Source organism: Bombus impatiens, unplaced genomic scaffold (genome assembly GCF_000188095.3).
Source record: "Bombus impatiens unplaced genomic scaffold, BIMP_2.2 scf_0442, whole genome shotgun sequence".
NCBI lineage: Eukaryota > Metazoa > Arthropoda > Insecta > Hymenoptera > Apidae > Bombus > Bombus impatiens.
The window spans coordinates 72805-82838 of record NT_176861.1 but is presented as its reverse complement, the minus strand read 5'-3'; the positions used below and the strand labels follow the sequence as shown (position 1 = coordinate 82838).

Here is a 10034-nt window from a genome sequence, read left to right as displayed (position 1 = left end):
CAACAGCCACTAAACAGCCAGGCGCTAGGCCTTCCTGGTAGCTTGTACCTGGTTTCACCTCCGCTTCCTGCCTTCTCCTTTCTTCGCTTCGAGACCTGCCCTGCCGCAGGCTGTCAAATCCTCCACCAGCAAATGACAAACTTTCGCCGAGATCTTTACACGAACGTACCTTCTCTAACGACCTCGTAACTTCGACGATCTTGATGGAGGATCGATATAGCTATATTGCTGCAAGCAGAGAGTAGAAATAGCTGACGCCTCGTTTTTAATTTACGGGTGTATCACGAGGTGCGATAGGAGAATGTCGATGACTGCGACGAGAACGATGACGATGTAATGTCGGTGAAGTGACCGATGCGTACGATCTGATAGGATGAAAGACGAGCTGAATAACGAAGTACTCTGATTCGTGAGATCCGCGGGAGATTTATGAGAAATGCTGCCATATTCGACATTTAGCGAGTTGAAGACACGCGATGATCTTCGTATCTTGTAATGTGATATAAAATGGGTGAATCGAGAAAAAAAAGCGAGTTATCGCTCGTGCATCGGTGTTAATCAGACGCTCGAGGAAAAAAGAAGGAAGTGAATATTCGCCGAGTAGAAATGGATACGGTGGTTTTTTTGAAGAAATACGGTTCACTGCAGTCAAATTGGAATCAGATATCGGGTTTGATAACGATCGAACGAATAAGCGCAACGTACGCTGAAGCTAGAAACGTTCGATTCCTTTCAAGTATAACGTAATCAAGACATTCTGGAAATCGGTACAGTCACAAAGATGAAGAAAGATTTACCGATAATAAACGACGACAAAATTATCCAGTCTTCGATAAAACCTCATCCGTATTCCAATAATCCACTGATAAATTTTAATAAAGGGGTCCGTCTTCGTTAGAAGAACAATAAGAAACAGAAGAAGAAACGCTACGAGATATCACGCACTATTTTGCACTCATAGTTAGCCATAACCGCAACCAGTAAAAATATTACGTCCCTCCTCAACGTTACACATCCTTTGCAGTCACATCGTCATCGTTGTTAATATACGACGTTGCATCGTTCCGAGTCGTTTCTCTATATTGTGTTTATACCGGAAAATTTCGCTCCAGACCATCTTCTATACAGGCACACGAAGTTTCCATTTCTAAGCATAGGATCGGTTTATATATTTGGGGGGCGGAGCAGTTTGATTGTATCCTGAAGGGTAGATTGCTGGAATAACGGTCGCGTGGGGAAGGTAAAAAGAGGCGCAATCCCAACGTCGATAGTCGTTTCTTTTTCATACACATTCTTGCGAGGGCCACGTAAGCCAGGTGAAACTCGCATGGTCAGTACAAGCGTCCACCCTCTTGCTATCGACCGCCATTCATAATTCAGCCGAGTCGATCCTGAATGGAGGGCTGTATTATGAAGCATCGTGTAGGCTGGCCACTATCGCCGAATTAAAGCGGAACATATTTTATTTGGGATGTTTCGTCGACTAAACGCCGACGACGCAAAACAAACCAATCTAGCTAACGAAGGAATTGATCGTTGTTTCCAAGTAGGTGGAGATTCCAGGGTTCACTATTGTCTGGTAGTGTTTGTTTGAACGACGGAGAAGTTTTAATTTCGCTTTCGACTTGTCGTCGTGTGACTTGTTTAACATGAGAAGGAAGTTGGTTGTTTCGAAGAGCGTTTTCAGCGAACGTGTATGTTTGAACACTGTTGGCAGAAGTTCGGAAATGTATGACACATAGCGTGTGTTGGTGCTTCCGTACCTATTGTTTTAATATAATTTATGAATTAGAAACTTATACGAGGATTATTATAATTCATATTAAATTCATGCGTCATTTCAAAGGACAATCATCGTTTCGTAGATAAGAAATACAAAATTCTAAGACAGCTCAGAACATTATCATCGACAAAATATTCCACTGACGTAAGATATAAATTTCTTAAAACGTTTTAATACAACTTACTCCACGATAGTTTATTATGAAAACTGAAAGAAATCTCATCGTTGCTATATCACTGGAAATTCTTGACGGTAAGCAAAGTAAATTCAACCAATGCCCCCCTAATCTCTATTTAAACAGCGTACGAAGACAAATGTTACGCAGGATGATCCCCACAATCGGCGACCTCAAGATAAACGTAGTTAAATGACTCTCGATACCGCAAGCTTCACGGAATTCTCCAGATGTACCAGGTGTAACTAGCGTACACTCGTCTCATCAAAACCGCATTCTTGCACACACTATAGAAAATCACCATGTCCGCAATTCTCAATTCAAAGATAAACGTCGCTAAACCAACATTTAGTTACGGATACTAACGCGACGATCATTAATCTCACCTCGTAAATCGTGAGCGCACATAGATAGGAGGCAGTCCCTCGAGCATCGTCCTAGAATACGCAAAACGTTTCTCGACTAAGTCAATCAAATCGTCGTAAAGCTAATGTTTCGTGTTGCATAATGTGCCATAAAGTTCGCGTTTATCATAGAAAGTGATTGTTTTGTAAAAATTTAGTCCTAGAAATAAACTAAAGATTAAAAGATGTTTAACCTGTAACTGGTATGCTCATTTTATCACGTAGATAGAAATGTTTAGAAATTTATAACAAATTTTATTATGGATTATACGTACATCGATGATCAGTACAGTCGGCGCGATCGCACAGTCAACGTGTTAAATCGCACATTGATCAAGTGCAACACCTCGCAAGACGAATTTTCCAAATTATCACAAAAATTAAGATTGCTAGGGTTTTACAAATCCCAATTATGGGAATAGTTTCGAAGAATTTCTAACATTTAGTTACGGATACTAACGCGACGATCATTAATCTCACCTCGTAAATCGTGAGCGCACATAGATAGGAGGCAGTCCCTCGAGCATCGTCCTAGAATACGCAAAACGTTTCTCGACTAAGTCAATCAAATCGTCGTAAAGCTAATGTTTCGTGTTGCATAATGTGCCATAAAGTTCGCGTTTATCATAGAAAGTGATTGTTTTGTAAAAATTTAGTCCTAGAAATAAACTAAAGATTAAAAGATGTTTAACCTGTAACTGGTATGCTCATTTTATCACGTAGATAGAAATGTTTAGAAATTTATAACAAATTTTATTATGGATTATACGTACATCGATGATCAGTACAGTCGGCGCGATCGCACAGTCAACGTGTTAAATCGCACATTGATCAAGTGCAACACCTCGCAAGACGAATTTTCCAAATTATCACAAAAATTAAGATTGCTAGGGTTTTACAAATCCCAATTATGGGAATAGTTTCGAAGAATTTTCAAAATTTAATTTTAAATTTAAATTTAAATTTCAAAATTTAATTTAAATTTAAATTTAAATTTCAAAATTTAATTTTAAATTTTCGATCGATCGCGATCGATACGTTCGAAAACGGAGAACAGTAGCTCGCGTACTGTCAAGCAAAGTAATATGCTTTTCAGATAGGATAGTAAGAAGAATCTGTTTAATTACGAAACGGAACGTTCAAGGGTGAACGTAAATAAAAATACAGTGAAGTATGTTCGCCTCTACAACTACGATATGCAATGATAAAAATAAGCGAAGCAAACGGTTCGTACCTTCAATGAAAGTGTTACAATAGATCCGCTTACAGGACGTTCTTCTCGTTTTAGTTATCTCGCTTTCTATCAGATTAGCTTTCAACGGATACAGGTGATCTACAGTCAATCCTGAACATAAAAGCCATTCCTGTTTTTTGCAACGTCGGTATATTTGGAGACAATAATCGATAAAATACCAACACACCGTGGACAACGATAATGAATGATCGTTTAAATCGCGACGAAATCGGGCGAATATCTTTAACGAAGGTCCGAGCTAAGGAGAAATCTCCGTGTGCATCGATACGCGACATTCAACGACGGTCAAGTCAGTTACGTAAAAATGCAGAGCTTAATGAAGCCCCGACCTCGTAGCGTTCGGATTTAGAAATTCGAGTCTGCACTTTTCTACCATTTTCTATGTTGCCATGTAGTCGTCTTGTCGTTCGCGGTCTTCGACGGTACGTAACACGATCACGAAGGGCTCCTTGCTTCTTCTCTTATTTCTGTAGCACTTTCATAAAATAGTAAACTCTAATATGGATGAATAAAAACGAATAAATTTGAATTTTTCCTGTTAAATATTGGATCGTGTCATTTTTATGAACTTCTTTCATAAGACGATAGATATTATTGGAATTTCGTTTGCGTTTACGATATTCGATATTATTTATTTCTTCTCTTCTTTCTACACATCTTTCTTGAAATCGTAATTACGACCGTGGATGTCTGGATGGAAAAAATTAATAAATTGGAAATGTCTGGATTGCGAATAACGTTTGTTTAACACTGCTTATAGAATTAACACTCTTCATAGCTCGCGTTTTAAAATTAACTGATAATAATATAGAAGAGCAATTAACGCATGCAATTTAAGCCCCAAATAAAGAAAAAACTATTTTAAAAAATTTGATAGAAGACACGATAGAGAAATATTGGAAAATATCAGATGATCCGGAATAACACGCAAATATTATACTTTGAAGAATATACCTATAGATGATCTAAATTGGACAAAATAGGAATCGTAGAGTAACCGAGGAAAACGTTATTTCATAGCAGGTTTCGTTTTCGACGTATTTAAATTTGAAAACTCGTCGAGCACGCTTGTTACGAGAAACAGCGAAGCTCGTGTAGCGGAGAACAGTATTCTTTTAACTAAGAATGGTAAAGAAAGTGTACCCAATTAAGGGAGAAAATGGTTGGAACGTTTGTAGAGTGGCAAACTCGGTTCACGTCAACGGAAATTCGTAGCGCATTTTCGAATTCCATAAATCTAGTTTGATACGCAAAATAGACGTAATATTTTTTAACAACTCGCGAAATGGTCGAGAAACGGGACAACTGGTTGGTTCTGTAGCAAGATTTTTTTAAAACATACCTTGGCCGAGTGCACGTGTACTCGCCTGCATTTCAAAGTAAATCGAGTGGAAAACAAAGTCCTGTATAGAACACGAAAGAAAACAATTATTCCGTCGTTTTAACTCCTTATGAAAAGTTGCCACGTGTTGTATCGCGACAGTATTTTCGTTATTTGCTACACAGATGACATAATTACAGAACACCGTTGTATTAATAATTAAAAATCCATTAGCCTGGTTTCTTCCACATGCATTTATCCGCCAGATTGTGTTATTATTTTTATGATTACGAAATCTTAGGGAAATTTTTGCTCTACCTTGATTACCAACGTTATTTTTCAAAGGCACCGTTATTTTTAGCTTGCTGATAGAGCTACGGTAGGTACACAAAAGTAAACTAAAAGAAGCAGGTACAAAGAATTCTTTACCTTCGCCGCTTTAGATTTTCAAGACTAACGAGAATCTCTATGTAAATGGCACAGAAGAAAAGACAAGCGACAGTCAGGAGATAACTTGTTAACTGGAAAGTTGCCATTTTCCTGAAGGAGACTTTGAACCGATAATAATAAATTTCGTTGTAATATTTGTTGTCATCATCAGCAAAAAATAGCCGAGTAATGAATTATTTTATTTATACTTGAAATTTCGCTTCAATAAGTCTCTACAGAGGATTATATACAGAGAATATGTCACTTTGAATGGATCATGCAAAAATATCAGTTTTTTGTCCTGTTCCAATATTTGTTACTGCTACATTGAAAATGCATCTAAACAGAAAATTATTTTTCGCTTGTACCGTAAGGAGAAAGTCAACAATGAGCATTAAACGTATAAATCACAATTAATTTGCGATTTTGAATGGATCGCGCAATTTTAATTCGACATAGAAAGTTTGACATTTTTAATGTTCAACGTATCATCGTCTAACTCGAAACAGAACTCTACTTTTTGGCCAATATTCAGTTTAACATTACTATATATAACGTAATTGCATTTGATATTTGCATCGATTATAACAAAATAACATCTACACCGTGTTCCACATGATTTTATCACCTGCGCTTCGCACACAGAGAAGTCGATTGCAATTTTCCTTAATCACGTCGTAATTCGCGAACGGCGATTTTATTAAACCGATCAACCAGATAACAAGAAGCCGAGAAAATTACGTAGGGTTAATTTTCATTTATGAGGAGCAAGAATATCGATCAAATGGAAAGTGGTTTTTTAGGAGGAAACATTTTTACTTCACACACTTATCGTTTGAACATGTACACGTACTCCGAAAACTTCCCACCTTTTTAAATCACAAACGTAAAAATAAAAAAGGGACAAAGCAAAATAATGATTTTTTGCACGTTCCTTTACCGAGGCTCGAAGATTATAACTGCTCGAAAATTATGGCTCTATCATATTCTTCTGCAGTTTGAACGTTCAGGGGCGCAGAAATATTCAATGACTTTACGATAACCGGCAATTTGCAGAAAATGGAACGCAATCAATTCCCGCGGCGATTTTGATCAAGCTACACAAATCATTCCCGTGCACGCGCCGCCCGAAAGCGAATTAATCCACGTGGCTGACTTTATTAAACCTTTAAATCACGTTACGGCTCGGCTAGCGTCCCGCTTTCTGAATTTTACCCTATATAGCAAAAGTTATTACGCCCTCGGTCGGGAGGCTTTTACACAGTGCTTCAATTAATGAGAAAAGTTCCGGGCCCAAGGGGATCGTTCGTTCGTCGATATTCTTTATTCCCGTGAACGCATTTCAACCGGCGCATAAACGAGTGTGTGGCCCTGATGAACGACAAGAATATCGGGCGAACCGTTTTTCTTCCGTCGGAAGAGGGTACGCGGAGAACGGAACGAAAATAGGAAGGTAGAGATAAAAAAAGAAAAGAAAGTTAGAACTAGGAACGAAGAAATGCGTACTGAGCTAAACCTTTGCCTTATAATATTTATAATATCTACTCTAACTTTAATTTCCCTTTAGATTGAAAACTAATAAATCGATAAATTATACGCGACAACTTATATCTGATACGATATTACGTATACTGCTATTCTAGAGTATTCGCATACTTGCAAATAGTAACGTTGAAATAGTAAATGTATATAGTAGTGTATATTAAATACTAACATATTATTGCTTTATCTGTCAGTAGGCGATTTAAATTTAGAGTCAGCTGATTCCAGGAAAAAATAGCAAATGCTATTTTTAATTATCAATCCAGCATTAATTTATATGGTTCTTTTATATCTATTTATATGGTACTTTTAAGCTATGAGAGTAAAGAGCTGTGAAAAAGAGATTAAAATTTCTTGCTTATTATTTAACAATTAGATCGCCCCTTCGCCGCGTGCTGATAACTTTATCGTTTCCATTTCAACCTCAAATATCATCTTAATGGACAGAGATAAGAAACGGAAGATAGAAAATAAGCGAGATACAAGGGGAAAGAAATTGTTTCGAGTGTTCTCCGAGATAGTGCCATCGAAGAGTCGTCTAACCACGACACGGAAGTATACCTAGAATCCGCGTCAACGAAGATGACCCAATTTTTTCACCGATTTCTGGATTATTTAATCATCGTCGCGATAACGTTTCAATCTCTCGAACGCGGTGCATCGACGATCGACGCGATACCGTTTTTCCTCAGCCAGCCGATTATTTAATTTCCAATTGAACGCTCGTTTGCGTTCGTTCGCCGCATTCGAGCAACGTCGTTTCACGACATCAGCCTACCGGTGAAGAAGAAAACGAGCAGCAAAAAGGCGAATGAACGGAGAACGGGGTAAAAAGGGAGGAGGCGGAAGAAGCAGGAGGGGAAAAAGGGGGAAAAAGAAACGAGTCGGTGGCTTATTACCGGGGATATGCTCTTCAATTATCATCGGAGCAGGAACAAGCTCGACGCGCGTTTGCGAGCGAACGTTCGGCTTCGTCGCGATGCTGGCTTCTCTCCGTGTTACCAGCGTCGTGTCATATCGCGGTGTAACCACGATATAACCACCGCACACGGTACATGGATACGTATATAACGAGAGGGATGGCCTGCCTTGTTTAGTTAACCGAATATTTGCCCAATGATGCGCATGTCGTGATAAGCTGACAGGAGCACACAGATAGGCCCGAGTCAACGTACATCCGACGTCGATGTACGTGTATCTATGTATTTTCCGCACTCTCCTCGCCTCGTGACATCAATTTTCGAACGGCCGGTGCGTGCGCGCGCGTTCGTCTCTGTGTACGTGTATACGTGCTGCACGAAGACGGGGACTGTGTGTGCGGGTGTACGTCAAAGAAAGCCGAACGTGGGCCACACTGTAAAAAGGGGGATGAAAGGGTTCAGTTAGAGGAAGTAGAGGAAGCGGAGGCAAACGGAGATAGAAAAGAATAAAATAGAAAAGTAACGGAGGATGGACGAGTGTGCGACTGGGAGAAAGAAAAAGATAGAGAATGGAACGAAGAGAAAAGTGAGTGAGAAACGAGGATGATGGAGCAACAACAACGAGAAGGAACGTCAAAGGAGTGCAACGCATTGTGCTCGTGGATCTCCTTCTCGCAGATATCCATTCACGTTTGATTACAGATGAAAGAATGATTTCGTTATTCGATCGTTCCCTCTTTTTCTATCTATCGAATAACGATACGGAACCGGAGGAAGCTTCGAGGGTGAGATGGTCTTAAATGCAAATGAGACTTAACCTTCTCCGAATTCCCGCCGTTCGACGCTAACTAGAGTCGCCTGGAGGCTTTTTTTCGGAAAACGTCGCGCGACGAGACACGGCTTGCGAATCAACGACGTGCCGTTGGTACAGAACATCGTGGTCGCGAGGCTGTCGCGCGCGCGACAGGCTGCCTCTGCTAGCGCACACACAGTGTGAACAGCCGGAGCGAAGAAGCGGCAGCATATGAATGAAGAGCGACGGAGAGGGAGAGTGAAAACGTAATATTCGGTCCACGCAGCATCCCTAATCATCGTGACTATGAATACGGTAGAACGATGATGCGTGACCTAATCACTGCCATCTTTGCCTGAGATGTGTGCACTAATCGGCGGAACAGAACGTCGAACCACGTACCTCCTCGATTTCATCCTGATCTCGTGCACCAGCTCCGCCAGTGCCTCGGACGCCGCCAGTCTCCGGCTGGGTCTGCCCGTGCTCGCGCCACTTTTATCCCCTCGTTGTCGATGGGCCGACAGAGGGACGACGTCGAGAGAGAGACAAAGAGGGAGAGACGATACGTATGTGTATGTGTGTACGTGACTGAGACGCAAACAACGAGTAACAGAGAGACAGACAGGCAGAGACACAGAATCAGCGAGACAGCCGAGCGAGCGAGAGAGAAACTGAACGACGGACACACACTGAAACGAAGGGATGTTCACTGTGGTGGAGAGACGTCCTCTCCTGTATACGGTTCCCGTACGTCGGACGTCCGTCACGCCAGACGCATCTCTCTCCCCGGTTCGAAGGTCCTTCGACTACTTTCTTCAGAGACACGCTGTTCGTGATCTGCGAACGAGATCTCAGGTGAGACCAGCTCGAACGAAACGCGGCTGTCAGCACGTAGAGCGCACATTTGCGCTCGGCCGACCCGAGCTGGGCTTTACTACTACCGTCTGAGTCCGCTTCTTTCCCTCGGCCCGGGAGTCGAGGCGTCGATACCACGACGACGCTTGCGCGCCACCCCCGATCCACCCTTTCCCACCCGGGCATTTTCACAGCGCATTGGCTCGGAGCCTGCCGGCGCGACGCTACGGCGCCCTGCACGAACGACGTCGTTTCTCCTCGCACGTCGTCCCCGTAACACCCGAAAATCCAGTCGATTTTTGGCAAATTCTCGCACCTCACCTACACCCTTCGCTAATTTCCTGTTACTCTCTGTGCTTCTGCTTCCTCTTTCTCCAATTATCGCCACTCTTCGTCCGTTCGTCGGTTCTCAACGCGCTCGACACGTGCTCCGTGTGGCGATGTCGGTCAACGGGGCCGTTTCGTCATTCCACGCCGAAGCGGGAGGCTGCCCGCCTTCGACGCTTTCAATCGCGACACAGCTTCGTGTCGCAGCTGCGTCACACGTTTCTACTTGC

The 10034-nt window shown here is 41.6% G+C and overlaps 1 long non-coding RNA gene across 1 annotated transcript; it reads right to left on the bottom strand.

Annotated features, from left to right (window-relative positions):
- On the bottom strand, window positions 1-9580 carry LOC117151792. Its single transcript, XR_004461917.1, has 2 exons — window positions 9025-9580; window positions 1-228 (listed from the first exon to the last, which is right to left on the bottom strand). It is a non-coding gene; the product is annotated as an uncharacterized LOC117151792 (long non-coding RNA).
- Between the last annotated feature and the right edge of the window lie 454 nt (window positions 9581-10034).